This window comes from Humulus lupulus, chromosome 1, assembly GCF_963169125.1.
Source record: "Humulus lupulus chromosome 1, drHumLupu1.1, whole genome shotgun sequence".
Lineage (NCBI taxonomy): Eukaryota > Viridiplantae > Streptophyta > Magnoliopsida > Rosales > Cannabaceae > Humulus > Humulus lupulus.
This window is the reverse complement of record NC_084793.1, coordinates 161,027,572-161,044,913: the sequence shown is the minus strand read 5'-3', so window position 1 is coordinate 161,044,913 and position 17,342 is coordinate 161,027,572.

Genomic DNA, 17,342 nt, shown 5'->3' with positions numbered 1-17,342 from the left:
AACATAAGCAAGAAAAAACTAAGACTACAGGGTTCATAACTAAGTACATTGAAATAGCAGGGCCATTAGTGCATCAATGGCCAATTTAATAGTACTAACTCAGATTGACCACATATAGCTCACAAACTACATCATGCTTCAAAATGGTGCATCTACAAGTTCTTTTATTAAAACTACAGCCTTTAGTTCTGACACAGTACCTTATAAATTTGATGGGTTTTCTTTTTGCTTATATTATGTCTACACACATAGAGTACATGCATATGTAAATATTTTCATAATCTCTTTCAGAAGACCTATTATTATCTACTTCGGAATCGAATCATGTGAGTGATTTAAGATCATTTGATTTCTTATATTTTCGCAACTTATGCCACTCTCCCATATATCACTTTGCACAATGTTTTAGCATTTGGGGGTGTACTTTCTTCTTGGTATGGATGATTATTTAAATATCACTCTTCATGATATGGGCCTTAATTTAATTCTCTGTAGTTATTTAATATGCAAGTTGATATTCAAGAACTATCCTATAATTTGTCGTTATTGGTGGATGTTAAAACTACTTGAAGTTTTAATATATATACATACATATAGATTGGGGTCTATTTGGTAAATTCTTACAAATTAATTATGTTATTAGTATTATTATTTTAAAAAGTAAATGTTGATAGGGATTTAAGCATAAACTTATTACTCTTTTATTTTTTATTTCATGTGTTTTGAAAGGCTCTTTGGGATAAAACTCTTGTGCTCAGATTTTTGCTTCAGAAAGCAATCTAAAGTTCAAATATATCATCTCAAGTATGTTTTAATCGTTAAAACTTATTAATTTGGATTCTAATTGTTTAAACATATTCAGAGGTGTATTATTTTATTCTTTTTAATATTACACAAGTGTATATTAGAGGAGTTTGAATATCTTAAATATTCATTCATAGTGAAGTATGTTCTGGGATTATAATTGTGTGCTGCAGTGACAACAGAAGGTTGAAAACTTGCATGTCTTAGTGAAGTAGGTTCTATGATATATATATATATATAATTGCGTGATGGGAGAGATATAAGGAAGAAAAATTGTTTGTTGTTTGAATTGATTGAATTATTTGAATTGATATTGACATATGGTTAGGTTACAAATAAATGGGAAGTGTTATCCGTTTTAAATCATAAAAAATAGTATGAATGATTTAGATTATGAAAGATTAATATTTCACTTTCATTTATATTCAAATAGAGCTCAAGTAGTCATGTATTGAATAAAATAAAAATACAAAACCAAACAAAACTAAGTATAAAAAAATCTACAGGAAATCAGACAGCATATCCTTTAATTTTCTAGCCTAGGCATCTGTCACCATCAACACCAACTAAAGGGAATGAACGACTCAAACATTGTTATTTAGGTTTGGAGTGTTAAGTTTCTAAAGATTGCATTCCAAATCATTAACTCATCTCTTGCAATGTTTTATTTATGAATTTTTTGACTAAATACATATAAAACACTCATTTATATACTCACAAAATTAATTAAAAATACTTGTATTAATTTTGAGTAAAATATATTCAATGTTATAATATTTCACTCATTAATTTCAATCATATTCTAATGACAATCACTAAAGATTGGATGTCAGCGGATAGATTATCAGTGAAATATAAGGATGGAGTTGAGATTATCAGGTAATTAGTTTATATATATTAATTACAAGATAATATAAATGGAAAATATATATATACATAAATATCAACATCAATATATGTGTTGAAGACTATATAGTAGTGTGCATTTTTTAGAAGAAACACTATTGATCAAAATCAAGTTGCAAAGCCTCTTCTCTATTATTGCTTGCATCAGCATATAATATATGAAATTGATCTCATTTGTCTTTTTTGGTTCAGGTGAGTACATATATACATTGTTATCCCCAAAATTTCAGTTCGATGATGTGGCAATCAGAGGTGACAAGTGGCAATGCACGGTCAGTAAATGACATATTAATAGTCAATAAATGTGTTGGCTCTTCGGAGTTGTGATAAAGTGATCTGACCGATCCGATAGAATTTCTGTCAAACCGGTGAAGATTTTTGACTGACCAGTCAAGTGTCATGACCGGCCAGTGAGGTACTTAGCTGACCAGTCAAGTGTCATGACCGACCAGTCAGGTGCTTGTCCGACCAGTCAGGTATTTTTCCGACCAGTCAGGTGCTTGTCCGACCAATCAAATGTTTGGCCGACCAGTCACTTGTCTTGGCCGACTAGTGAGGGTTTGGCCGACTGGTGAAGTGTTTTGGCCCTCCAGTTTTCCTTTTGGGTGTGATGTGGACCGACTAAACAGATCATTGCTACGCAAGAGATCCCAGTAACGGCTTCAGCTAGAATTGGTCATTCCTGCGCAGTAATCTCTCATATTATCCCAAAGAATCGCATATTGTTGTATTTTAGATGTCATTATTAATTAAATATTGAAATAATAACATAAAGATCCCGATTATGAGGGACTGCGTTTGTACGATCCTGAGCTTATAAATAAATGGCTCATGACATCATTTTGAGGAGGCAGATCTATTAAACTAAGAAAAACTCTCTATTTTGGAGACTTTGGGACTGTTACTTGGGGTATTCTTGGGGCATTTTCTAAGAGAGTTTAGAGAGAGAAATTATGTATTTTTCTACTTACACTTAAGAAACTCAGTTGGCTCAAGTTCATCTGATCTTAAGTGTAGGATATATATCACAACTCCAAGTGGAAATGGCTATTACTAATAAATTGGGGCTGAACCACTATAGAATTATCTGTGTTGTATTTTTCTCTTGAAGGTTCATTGTAGTTTTGACGTCTACTCATCGTTGACCAAAATCGTGGTCAACATTTTGGTGCTTTCATTGAGAGCCTGAAGAGAAGAAACACACGACTATCGTATCAGGATGGCGCCCAAGATACCAGTGTGGCATCCAAAAAGTCAGGCACGTCAAAAGAGCCTGCTAGATCAGAAGGTCCTGGACCGCAGAACCCAAAGACTGAGCCCAGGGTCTTTCTCGAGGAGACCACTCCAGAAGTTGAACAACTCCAGGAAGCATGAACAACTCCAGGAAGCAATAGGTGCTTTCCAAGAGGAGATTGTGCAATTCAATGCTCGGCAGGAGTCTTTCGCTGAAGAGATGGCCAGGCAGAGAGCTGCGTTAGAGCAGCAAAGGCGCGATATGGAGGCCAGAAGCGAAGAGCTCAGACAGCGACGGGAGGAAGTCGACCGGAGACATCATGAAGCAGCACTTGCTCTAGAATCGGCTACCCAATTGGCCCAAGCCAATGCTCAAGCTGCGGCACGAGCAGCCTCCCAAGGAGCAAGAAATAATAATGTTGATCGGAGGACCACTGACAGAGCCAATTCTCGTGGACCGGACAGAAGCAGGAGTAACCCCCCTGGTCGGGAAGATGATGGGGTCCGCTCTAGAACTGCATCAACATGGAGGGAGAACTCTAGAACTCCCTCCAGGAGCCACCAATCAGAAACTTCTAGATCAGAGTCATCGATCAGGCAATAAAAATACTCCACCCAGGCAAGATTGGACCAGGACTCCTCGAGATAAGAGGACTTCACAGTTCAAAGATGGGCATGGTCGTGATGAGGCTGATAGTCATCACACCGACCAATCAAAGGATAAAGAAGACAACAACCCACAAGGAGGAAAAGACTACCCGGGACATACCGAAAAGCCTCCACTGCACCCCGGCCAGCAGCGTAGTAGGAGAGAGCAAGTCCCGTGTATTAAGCCCTGTGAAAAATTGAAGAGTACTGCGTTCGATCGGGCAGGAGAGCATGCTTCCCGGAAGGATCTGAGGGACGTTATCACCAACAAGAGGCGGATCGTCCCGGTCGATGGGTAAAATCTGAACCGCCCTGCCAGTCAAGTAGAAATACTTGACGACAGTGCACCAGATGGTAATGCCCGACCAGGCGGTCAAGACCTTGAAACTTCGTCAGTTGCAAGGTTTGTCAAAACGACCTTCCGGGATAGATGCGATAGACCACCGGAGTGGCAGCCCATTTTGTGCCCAGATTAGAGCAGCCTAGCTGCCGGAAAAATATAAAGCACCGGTTCTGCCAGTATATTCAGAAAAGGCAGATCCCATCAGACATGTTGGGAAATTTGAGGACCAGATGGAATTGCTCAGAGTAAGTGACGATTGTCGGTGTAGAGTTTTCCCGACTACTTTGTCAGATACCGCCCAGGAATGGTATTGGAAGTTTAAGCCGAACTCCATTACCTCTTGGGAAGCATTCGGGAAGGAGTTTTGTAGACAATTCAACACTGCCCGGACTCCACCAGTTTATGCCAACCACTTGGCAGATATCAAACAAGGAAAAGATGAGTCTTTGAAGAATTATATATAGAGATTCATGAGAGAAGCCAATAGAGCAACTGCTGTAGGAGATGAGGGGAAGATGGTTGCCATATCCGCTGGGATAACTTATCGGAGCCCTTTGTGGGATAGTACACATAGAAATCCAATTTCAACACTTCAACAATTTCTTGACCGAGCAGACAAGTATATGAAAATTGGATGATGCAATCGAGAAAGAGGAGAATGGCATAAACAATTCGGGCGGATCAACTGACCCTCCTAAGAATGATGGAAAGAAACGTGGAAATAACGGGTCTGACCACCATGAGGAAAAGAAAGAAAAGTTGAGTTCAAACGAAAAGCCAACCAAGTATGAGCCTCAGTTCACTAATTACACCACTCTCTCGGCCAGCCAAGCGGAAATATATCTTGCTAGTCATGAAGAGGTTCCCTACAAGAAACCTCCACCCATCAAGAAAGAGATGAGGAAGAGAGATATGAATAAGTTTTGTTGTTTCCATGGAGATTATGGTCCCGACACGAATGAATGCAATCAACTCAAGGACGAGATATAATTTCTTCTCCAGTCGGGAAAGTTGGGAAAGTACCGGGCAGAGACACCCCAAGGAGAAGAAGGCAGCAGCAATCCTAGTTTCAAATGACAAAGATCTCTGCCCTTGCAGCCCGGGCCTGTGGACTTTACCTTAGACACTATATGTGGAGGTCCACACTTGGCTGAGGATAGCAACAAAGCAAGGGAGGGGTATGCCGAGACACTTCGACATGAGCGGGAGTGCTAGGATCAGGAGCCACTGGAACGGCGAGCGTCTATGAATATATTATTTCTAAATACCGCTTTCAGAGTGGTAGTTTAATTTTAAGTTGTTTAACTTGTTATTTAAATTTGGTTTATGAGCTGGTTATTTGCTGACCAGTCATCTATTTTTGAAATTTTTTTGTTTGTTTAAGACTCGTTATTAGACACATTTTGTCCTTTTTAATTTACGAGTAATAAAAGAGACTACGCGCAGCGTGGTCGATTCTTGCTACAAATGTGCATGTGTGTTAATTATTCGAACAGTGTTCAATTGGTCAGTAAAATCAGACAGTGTTCAACTGGTCGATACGTTCAAGCAGTGTTCAACTGCTCGAATATTTTCAATATATTCTATGTGTTTCATGAGCAATTAACTGCTCGAACAGATTCAATCAAGTAGCAAGTGACCCAGGATCTTTCAACCCTCGATCGATTGGGGGGCTATGCTGGTATATAATTTAACACAGGCAATAAGAGCACGAGTTAAGATATCTATTTTTAGGCTGACTTGTAAATTTTCGAAGTCCAAAAAGGCCATTAAGCTAACTTGTTTGACAAAGCTTAAGTAACTTGGAATTTTTTAAAATTTCAAGTTAGAAGCATATATTCGTGTGACAATAAACATTGTGCTCATAAAATGTTAGAGTAATAAGAGTGTGAGAAAGTATACTTAGTATGGACTTATGAAATGCCTAGAATTTCTAAGTTAGAAAAATAAGTACTCATGTGAAAATATAAGGCATACATCAGAGTGACTTTACTATTCACAAAAAACTTATAACTTTTTAAGTCTAAAGAGACTTAGAATGTTTCAAGTTAGCAAAGAAAAGTAAAGTATAAATGCCAACAGCTCGACTATACGAGAAAAATATCAAAGCTGCTAAACAAAAATTGTCTTCACAAGAAAAAAGAGTAAACTACTGGGCAGGTACAAAGTTTAGCTCATCAGGTGCAAAGTTTTCCTGGTCGAGAGAGCAGATACAACTTCCCTGGTCAGTTGAGCATATATCACTGGTCGGGTAGTCTGTTGTTGAGCATGACTAACAGCGATGAGTCCCTGGAATGAATCAAACAAACACGAACAAATGAATGCAAAGTAAATACTACATAGTGAAAAAATGTCTTTGAGAAGAGAAGTAAATTTTTCCCCAAGATTGATTGAGAGAAATCAATCTCTCAAAATACTTTTGGGAGATTCGAGCAAGGTGTTTTGATGGTTTTTGGTGGGGTAAGTTTTAGGCATAGGCTTAAGTGGCTATGCCATATGCCCGAGCGGATGTTGAGTGTGCCTAAGCAGGCCCGTGCGCGTGTTCGAAGGTTGGTGTCCGAGCAGCTGGGGGGCTGCGTCCGATCGGTTGGCTGCGTGTCCGAGCAGCTAGGGGCTGCATCCGATCAGTTGGTTGCGTGTCCAAGGCAAGGGCGTGTCCGAGTGGCTTAGCTGTGTGTCCGATCGGATGCGGCGTGTCCAACCAGCCAGGCGTGCATCTGAAAGGTGGTGCCCTGGCATCCAAGCAGAAGGTGAGGGTGCGTCCGAGCGGCTAGCATGAATGTCCGAACAACCTAGAGGGTGTGTTCGAGCGGTTGGCGTCCGTGTCCGAGCGGATGGTGCTGCATTCGAGCGACTTAAGTGAGCGTCCAAGCCATCTGCCAGGCATCCGAGTGGATGGAAGAGTGCCCCGACCGGCTGGGTGATGGTCCGAATGGATGCCGTGGTGCCCGAGTGGTGCACGTGGTGTCCTAACGGATGATGCGTGTCCGAAGAGTTGGTCATCCGAGGAGATGTGCACCCAAAGGGCTGGGTGTTCGAATAGTTGGGCATCCGAGGAGCAAGGGCATGCATCTGAATAGTCCGATCGACTAGGAGTGGACAAGGTTATGGGCTTTGATGGGCTAAAAGGGGAACCTATTTTCTTGATTTTGAACTATGCAAACAAGATCAAAAAGTTGAATTTCAAGGGTTCAACAAACTTCAAGATAACATCAATGATTATCCTATACCCGTGAGCCCGAAAAAGCAATGGAAATAGGAAACTGATAACTGCCGTTTTTATGGACAGAAAAGTTAAGTTGTGGGTTTACTACAAAAGTGAAGGTTACTGACCAGATGGAAGCTTTCGGATGACCACGAAAACATTTTGCTAGAGGAAAAGTTTATCATACGAGTAAATCATATGATAAACTTGGGGGGCAAATGTTATCCCCAAAATTTCAGTTCGATGACGTGGCAATCAGAGGTGACAAGTGGCAATGCATGGTCAGTAAATGGCACATTAATAGTCAATAGATGTGTTGGCTCTTCGGAGTTGTGATAAAGTGATCTGACCGATCCGATAGAATTTCTGTCAGACCGGTGAAGATTTTTGACTGACCAGTCAAGTGTCATGACCGACTAGTGAGGTACTTAGCTGACCAGTCAAGTGTCATGATCGACCAGTCAGGTGCTTGTCCGACCAGTCAGGTGTTTGTTCGACCAGTCAGGTGCTTGTCCGACCAGTCAAGTGTTTGGCCGACCAGTCACTTGTCTTGGCCGACTAGTGAGGGTTTGGCCGACCAGTGAAGTGTTTTGGCCCTCCAGTTTTCCTTTTGGGTGTGATGTGGACCGACTAAACAGATCATTGCTACGCAAGAGATCCCAGTAACGGCTTCAGCTAGAATTGGTCATTCCTGCGCGGGAATCTCTCATATTATCCCAAAGAATCGCATATTGTTGTATTTTAGATGTCATTATTAATTAAATATTGAAATAATAACAGAAAGATCCCAATTATGAGGGACTGCGTTTGTACGATCCTGGGCTTATAAATAAATGGCTCATGGCATCATTTTGAGGAGGCGGGTCTTTTAAACTGAGAAAAACTCTCTATTTTGGAGACTTTGGGACTGTTACTTGGGGTATTCTTGGGGCATTTTCTAAGAGAGTTTAGAGATAGAAACTATGTATTTTTCTACTTACACTTAAGAAAATCAGTTGGCTCAAGTTCATCTGATCTTAAGTGTAGGATATATATCACAATTCCAAGTGGATTACCAATAAATTGGGGCTGAACCACTATAAAATTATCTGTGTCGTATTTTTCTCGTGAAAGTTCATTGTAGTTTTGATGTCTACTCATCGTTGGCCAAAATCGTGGTCAACATACATATATAACAGAGATATATGCCAATATGTATTACTAAATGTAGAATTTTAATTCATATTTTACTATTTTTTATATATATTAATTTGATTAAGAAAAAAAGAAAGAAAACTTATAGTAGTAATATTTGTCGTTGAAACTAAATATCAAGCTAGACTAACTGAAAACGAGTTCCAATCTATGTGAAATCAAATGCATACAACTTACAAGTAGTCTTTTACTTTTCTTAAATTGATTATGAGTAGGTCATAGGTTAATTTAGTCACACATATAATATATTTATATTAATAAGTACTGCAAAGTGATATTAACTCAAAAAAATTGAAGGAGTTGAATGAAAGTATAAAGTAAGAAGAAAGAAACAGTAGCCATGTATAACTTGAAAGAAGCAGGCATAGACCTCCTCTCTTTAGCCCAAAAGATACTAGATTTCTTTGAGTGGTACAAACCTGAATCTATAATTATAGGTCTTGCCCTCTAGTTCCTGTAATCAAACACACAACAAAAATGATCAACAATCTATCTATCTAGAGTCATTGCCATATCTCTCTCTCTCTATCTAATGCTATATCATAATATATATGCTTACTCTTTCCACCCAATATTACTAGTGTACTCCAAAAAGTTCAAGTCCCTCGGCAAGTATGAGAAAATATGCAACAGATCTACAAAACAACACAAATATTTTAGAACAAAAAGAAAAAGAACTTTCTTTCATTAGAAAAAAAGATAAGAAAACCTCTTTATTATTTTCAATGCTATTAATAGTTTTGTATTTTGATTCATGAAGCAGAATGTATAGAGTATTATAATTTTTTACTTCTTAAGAATATTATAGATGAAACCAAGCAAGCATGAGATTGAGAGTTAGGAAACTAAAATGTAATTGTGTATGTTCATAGTATATTAAAAGTTAATTAGTATAATGAGTTGAACTGTGATTTTATTGGACTGGTCTGGAACTGTCATATGCCTTGTGTGAAGGTTTTTAAAATTTGGGGATGTCCAATTTGTAGCCGTTGTTGTGTTGCCCGTTTTTCTAGAAATTTACTGACTCTTGTCTAGTTAATTTTTATAAAAATCACTCGTTTTATGCACTTTATATATAATATATCAACTATCAATGAGAATGAACTGATAGGTTGATTTACTTTGCAACTCTGTTGCATGCTCTTCCTAATCAACTTAGCATATATAATTGTATACTAAATTATATATCATATGCAAAAAAAAATTGTTTTGCAAGCTGAATTATGTAGATGTTCTGCGCATTGTCTATGCAAGTGATGCGTTCGACTAAGCTCATATAAGATGATGGGCTGTATATATATTTCTATTGCTAGTTGGAACTACCTTAAGAATTTGTGCAAATAACTTTGAATTGTGATTTTCTATTTTGCGTAGACTTTCAAATGTGAATTAGATTTATAAATTTGGATTAGGCTTATTCACAACTCGTTGTGTTACTTTAACAACTTTGCCTTTAGATCTTCTAAAATAACTTGTGTTTTTTCTTTGTAGAAAAGTTGTAAATTTAATTGAAAATTTCAGTTTAGGTTTGGTCCTTCTATTTCTCTCATATTCTCAATGCGGTATGTCTAGGGGACCATTTTATTCCTTTTAAATTAACTGCTTGTTTGTTATCCTTATTTTGGATGAAAACTTTCTACTTAAACATTTCTTATTATGAAACTAAGAACTCCTTATTATGTTCTCGGTGCTCTTATTTATAACTATATTATCTTTTCTTTTCTTGCTAAGTACTATGGACTTAGAATCTGATGCATATTACCTACACAGTGCATGTCTTTATATGTGTGTATATATGTATATTAATTTCTCATTGTTTATTGTATATTTTCTAATGTGCTATGAATGATTGGCAATTTGGTTTATTAATGTCTATGTGATTTGATAAACTAACTAGCTAAGACTAACTACTTAAGCCATAAGAAAGTGTCGATATTCTTAGCACTAAATGCTTAGAATTTAAGACTCAATTTTGAATAGCTTAACTCTGTCCGATCCTTTTTGTTTTTGTTTAGTGTTGCTAATTTATTTTATTTTTCAATAGAAATGTTGAAATTTTGGTCTTTTATGTTTGAGGCTATCCAGTTTGATAAGAAAATACAACTTTTATATAAATCATTTTTGTGACTGAAAACCACAGTCATCCTTTTTATTTCTTCTGCAACCTCAAGTTCTCTATTTATTTTAGTTTTGGTTTGACTTTAATGGTGTTTATTCTGTATTGTAGGCTAAAACTCTACTTGGATATTTAAGAGAACCAAGACAATTATATAAGAGAACCAATGCAACAAGAAATTCTTCTTTAAGTTGTTGGATATTATTTCCTTTCTTGCTTGTAAAAATTATGTAAAGTGAGGTTTTTATTTATGTATATAGTTTTGTTGTGTTCTAACATTGTACGTAATAGATAGATTAATTTCAATTGTAAAAGTTAGTTTTTTTTTTTAAAGAAGACAATAAATTGTTAATATAATTAGCTCCTTGTAAAAGTTTTGTTATTATAATCTATAAGCTTTTAGATTTGTATACAAATGTTTCATTTAAACCATAATTTTTAATTTAAAATAAATATAAATTAATTTTTAAAAAATTAAAAGTATAATTTTTAAGGGCACTCATTGCACGTCCTAAAAAAAATTCATCGGCGTTGCCGGCAACGGCGACACCTATTAACTGTCGGCATTGCCAGCAATAGAGACACCTAATAACTATCGGCGTTGCTAGCAACAGCGACACCTAATAATTGTCGACGTAGCCAGCAACATCGACACCTAATAACTGTCAGCGTTGCCAGCAACGGCAACACCTAATAAATGTCGGCGTAGCTAGCAACGGCAACACCTAATAACTATGGGCGTAGCTAGCAACAGCGACACCTAATAACTTTTGGCGTAGCTACCCTTACGCTGACATAGAAAAATACGACAGTTAATCGACTGTCGTCATTGCTCAATAGCGACAGTTAAAAACTGTCGGGAAATCTCATTTTTGTAGTAGTGAACAATCCACATCACATACAAATAGCATATAACACTCGACGGGCCATGCCCTGGCATCATGCATATGCTAACTCATTCATCATGCTCTATATAAAATAAACAGGCAAACCGAGCAGCTAAGCACATATTCAAACATGTAAGTCAACCATTACCAGCCAACCCTGAGTCCTAAAAAATGTCACTGACAGCGAGCGTACATGTTCGATCAACCTCCAGGAACCATAAACCATGGCTTGCTCTGATACCAAGTTGTAACGCCCTACTTCCTTAGAGTCGTTACTAAGTGAGTTTAAAATGTGCAATTAACTCGTTAATCGAGGTTTTAAGACAAAAGTGTAGCTAAACCATAAACAAAGTCACATAATTTAAAAATATATCCATTCATTGAAAATTATAAAGTGTTTAACATTTGGGATCCCAAAATACTGTTTAGAGATATTTACAACTCAAAAATATATCTAAAGTCAGTTAAATGAAAAAATTTAGGTTTAGTACAAACATTTCTCAAAAATACCCCTGGCCGTGGCAGCCAGGCAGGCCAAACATGTAATGACCCGAATTTGCTAATCGGGTTTAGGGCCCTGATTAGTGTGCCTGGAGGGCAATAAATGATTTAATATGCTAATATGTGGATTTATGTGTATATATGATTATGATGCATGTTTAGCTAAGTTAGATAAGCATGTGGACCCCATCTGGATATTAGGGGTATAAATGTGATAAATGTTATATATATGTGATATGTCTGTGCAGCACGATCCGAGACAGTCCTGGGGAGCGCTTAGCCAGAGAGTCACAACGGGGTTGAGATTTGGACTCGGGGTGAGTCGAGGGGTAATTTGGGTACTAGGTGTGTTATGGGAATTATCGGGACATGAAAATAAATATTTGGAGATATATTTGAGGATAGAATGTCTAGGCGGGAATATTTGGGAAATTTACTATTTTGCCCTCGGGGACGTTTTGGTACCCCGAGCCTTGAGGTAACCACATAGACTTAAGTGAATAAAACAAAAAGGGGGAATTGTTTTGAAGCTTTAGAAACCGACTCATACTTCCTCCCAACTGAAGATAGCTCTTACTTCTCTTTCTCTTTCACTCTCTAAGACAAAACTCAAAGGGAAACTCAAAGGAATTGGTTAGGAACTAAAGGGAATTCAGCTGTGATACCTTAGGAGCTTGAAGCTTAAGGATTGAGGATCAACCCAGGGATTGAGTTCAGCAAGGTAAGCTCTAATTATTGGGATTATGTTGAGAATTGTTGCTGGTTTGCTAGAGCATGCATGTTAGTCAAGCTTAATCTGTTTTTGGGTATTCTAGTAAGATTTTGGAGCAGATTTCTGATGGGTTTTAGTGCTGATATTGAGCTGGTATACATGTGTTATTTATATGGGTTTGTTAAGTAGGCTTTGAATGAGTTAGCTTGAGGAAAAGGTAGGGAAGAAGATGGAAAATTCTGGGTTTGGAGGTGAGAGCCGCGGCCCGTGTGCGCGCGCGGCCATGGGAGGCCGAGAAGCTCATGCGCGCCGCGGCGGTTGGTGGGCACGCCGTGGCCCGTGTGGGGGTCAGTGTGGTGCTAGCCTCTGTTTCGAGGCTAGCCACAGCTCTTGTGGGTGGGGCCGCGACCCTTAGTGCCAATTTGAGTTTTTAAGGGTATTTAGGCTTGGGAACTCAATGGGTAAGGCTCAGGATGGATTTTATCACCCGGATTGATAGAATTCAAGGTCCCAGAGGTTAGGGTTATGGCTCGAAGTTATTTATTGGATTATAATTTTATGGATGGACATTGTTAATGTGTTGTGACTAGGGTTTCGGTGAGGCTCACGTTAGAGGATTGTGCTCGGGGCATCGGTGCTCAGAAAGCTCGGAACTCAGGTAAGAAAACCCTTGTTCCCATAGAGCTTATGTGCAGGGCTGAGCCCAATGTGTTTGAATAGAATTGGTATGCAGGGCTGAGCCCATATATGTTAGAATTCTATACTTGCTTGTTATGCTATGTATATTATGATGTGAATGGTCGGCTTGAGCCGGGAACGGTGTAGACCGAGAACGGCGAAGGGCCGAGAACGGCATTGGGCACGTTGAGTGCAAGGCCGAGGACGGCAAGGGGCTTGGAGCAGCGTTGAGCACGTGGAGTGCGAGTTGCCAGGGCGAGTCCCTAGAAGGATACCTAGGATATCCCCACGACGTTTTCCGCGAACCCAGGGCTTGGTAAACGCCTGGGACGGCTAGGCCGTATGTGTTTAGCCATTGGTGGCCTGTTTATATGCTTGATATATGTGTTGCATATGTTATCTGTTTGTGGGTTTTCTTGCTGGGCTTCGGCTCACAGATGCTCTGTGGTGCAGGTAAGGGTAAAGAGAAGATCAACCAACCATGAGTACAGCAGGCGTGAGGCGATGTGTACATGTTTGGCCAGCCTGGCTGCCATAGCCAGAGGATTTCGGGAGATGCTTGTAAACAAACCTAGATTTTGTCGTCTAGTTGACTTGGTTCAGTTTACATGTTGTAAATATTTCTAAACTGTATTTTGGGATCCCAAGTGTAAAACTTTTATAATTTTCTATGGAAATTACTATTTCTCAAGTCTTTCCTTTGCTTATGGCTTAATTACACTGTTTGACTTAAAACCTTGATTAGCGAGTTGAAAGCACAATTTTAAACTCACTTAGTAACGGCTCTAAGGAGGTAAGGCGTTACAAAACATGTACGCGTCGCCTCACGGTCTCCGTACTCATGGTTGGTCGACTTTCCCCTTGCCCTTACCTGCACCATAGAGCACCCGTGAGACGAAGCCCAGCAAGAAAACTCACACAAGCAAATAACATAAGCATATCAATCATTCAACATATAATCAAGCCGCCAACAGGCTAAACACATATGGCCATGCCGTCCCAGGTGCTTTACCAGGCCCTGGGTTCGCGGTCTACACCGTGCGGATATCCCAGGTATAGGGTCTCGCCCTGGCAACTCGCACTCCGCGTGCTAAACGCTGCTCCCAGCCCCTTGCCGTACTCGGCCTTCGCCGTTCCAAGCCCTCGCCGTTCTCGGCCTTCGTTGTTCCCGGCTATTGCCGTTTATTCACATATATGCACACATAGCATAACTAAACAAATACTTAAACACGTATAAACAAAATCAATGGGGCTATGCCCTGCAACATAATCATATAGGGTTGTGCCCTGCAACACAAACTATAGGGCCTCGCCCTGCTCTACACGTACATCAGTTTTCTTACCTGTGTCCCGAGCTTTCCCAAGCACCGATGTCCCGAGCACAGTCCCCTAGTCCGAGCCTCGCTGAAAACCTAGTCACAATGTATCAATAACATCCATCCATCAAGTTGTAATCCATTAAATAGCTTTGGGTCATAATTCTAGTCTCTGGGACCTTGAATTCTATCAATCCGGGTGATATAATCCATCCTGAGCCTTAACTTTTGGATTCCCGAGCCTAAAACCTCCTTGAGGCCCAAAAATGCACTAAGTGTCGCGGCCCCATGAACCTATGCCGTGGCCCGCCTCAACCAGAAGCCCCATCCCCCAAAATAGGGCAGGTGCGTCGCGGCTCTAGCCAAGCCATGCCGCAGCCCGCCCTTCATCCTGACCTCCAAATTGCTTCAGAAGGTCGCAGCTCAGCAAGAATAATGTCGCAGCCTGACCCTTCGAACCCAGAAACTCCTCCATTTTCTCCACCAAATCCATGCCAATTTACCCCAAAATCAACCCAACATTTCAAATCAATCATCACAAAAAGTTTTACTACATTCTCAACAACAAAACCTAACAAGAATTAACCCCAAACCTCATCTAAAACTCAAGAATGATTCTTCATCTAACTCACATGCATAACTCTGAAATACCAGCAGAAATTCAAACATAATTCAGTTAATTAAACACTAGAATCCTTACCTTAGCTGTTAGCTTTGCCCTTGAACTAACCCTCAATCACAGCCAGCTTCAACCCCTTGAGAGCTAAGCTTGCCAATTCTCTAATTCATCAACATCTTCAAACTCAAGAGAGAGAAGGGAAAGAACCGAAGGAGAGAAAGAGAGAGAGCTGCTTAGGTCGGTTTCCCTTAGTTTCCGAGTGTTTCCTCAATTTTGTTTTATTTAACTTGAGTTTCTAAGGTTACCTCATAGGCTCGGGGTACCAAAAACGTCCCCGAGGGCAAAATGGTAAATTTCCCTGATATTCCCTCCAAAACATTCTAACTTCAAATATATCTCCAAATATTTATTTTCATAACCCAATAAAATATCTAATGCCCGAAATACCCCTCGACTCGCCCCGAGTCGGGTATTCGACCCCGTTGTGACTTTCTAGCTAAACTACTCCCTAGGACTGTCTCGGATTGTGCATCACAGATATATCACAAATATATCACAATATTCACAATTATTACATTTATGCCCTCAACGGGCTAAAATTACAACCATGCCCCTAATAACCAAACGGGGCCCACATGCATATTTAATTCACCTAAACATGCATGTCTAACCACACACTTATCAATTTCACATATTAGCGTAATAAATCAATTATTGCCCTCCAGGAACGCTAATCAAGACCCTAAGCCTTATTAGCAAATTTGGGACGCTACACACTTGCCCCTTTTGCAAAGTTTCTTCAAGAAAATGGGATTGTTGCCCAATATACCATGCCCGATACACCCGAGAAAAATGGTGTTGCAGAAAGGAGAAGCCGAACATTGATGGACATGGTGCAGAGTATACTTAGCAGCAACCCTAAACTTCCTAAATCCTTGTGGTCTGAAGCTCTAAAGACATCCGTGTACATATTAAATCAAATTCCAACCAAGGCAGTCTCAAAAACTCCTTTTGAATTATGGAAAGGTTGGAAACCAAGTTTGCAACATGTACGCATTTAGGGATGCCCATCAAAAGTTAGGGTATACAATCCACAAGAAAAGAAATTGGACCCAAGGACCATAAGTGGACACTTTATTGGATACGCTGAAAGGTCTAAAGGTTACAAGTTTTATTGTTCATCTCATAACACTAGGATTGTGGAATCAAGAGCAGGATTGATTGTGGTTGATAAAACCCCTGAAGTCCAAATGGATGTTGAACCACCACAACCAATTGTTGAAGATCCATAAGTCAATGATGAAGTTCAAATGGATCAAGCTATTCAAGAGTTGCCTATAATTGTTGAACAACAAGTTGAACCACCTGCTCCCCAAGAGTCTGCTGGTGTATCCTTAAGAAGATCCACTAAGACAACAAAATCGGCGATACCTAGTGACTACATTGTGTATTTACAAGAATCTGACTACAATACTGGAGCCGAAAATGATCCAGAAACGTTTTGACAAGCTATGAAAAGTAAAGAATCAAAACTGTGGTACAATGCCATTAATGAAGAAATGAATTTTATGAAAAGCAACGGAAGGCTATTGGGTGTAAATGGGTCTTCAAAATAAAGAAAGACTCATTAGGCAACATTGAGAGACACAAAGCGAGACTCGTTGCTAAGGGATTCACTCAAAAAAGAAGGAATTGACTACACAGAGACCTTTTCTCCGGTATCTAAGAAAGATTCCCTCAGAGTTATCCTGGCATTAGTTGCTCATTTCGATTTAGAACTGCATCAGATGAATGTGAAAACTGCCTTCCTAAATGGTGACCTAGATGAGGAGGTATACATGCAACAACTAGAAGGATTCTCAACAAGAAGGAATTGAGATGAAGGATATGGGTGATGCGTCTTATGCCATTGGCATTAAGATCCATCGAGATAGATACAAGGGTATCTTAGGCCTATCTCAAGAAACCTACATTAACAAAGTTTTAGAGAGATTTCAGATGAAATATTGTTCAACAAGTGTTGCTCCTATCGTTAAGGGTGATAAATTAAATTTGAGCCAGTGTCCAAAGAATGATTTTGAAAAGGAAGAAATGAAGAACATCCCATATGCTTCAATTGTTGGAAGCTTAATGTATGCTCAGGTGTGCACAAGACCCGACATTGCCTTTGCTGTCGGAAT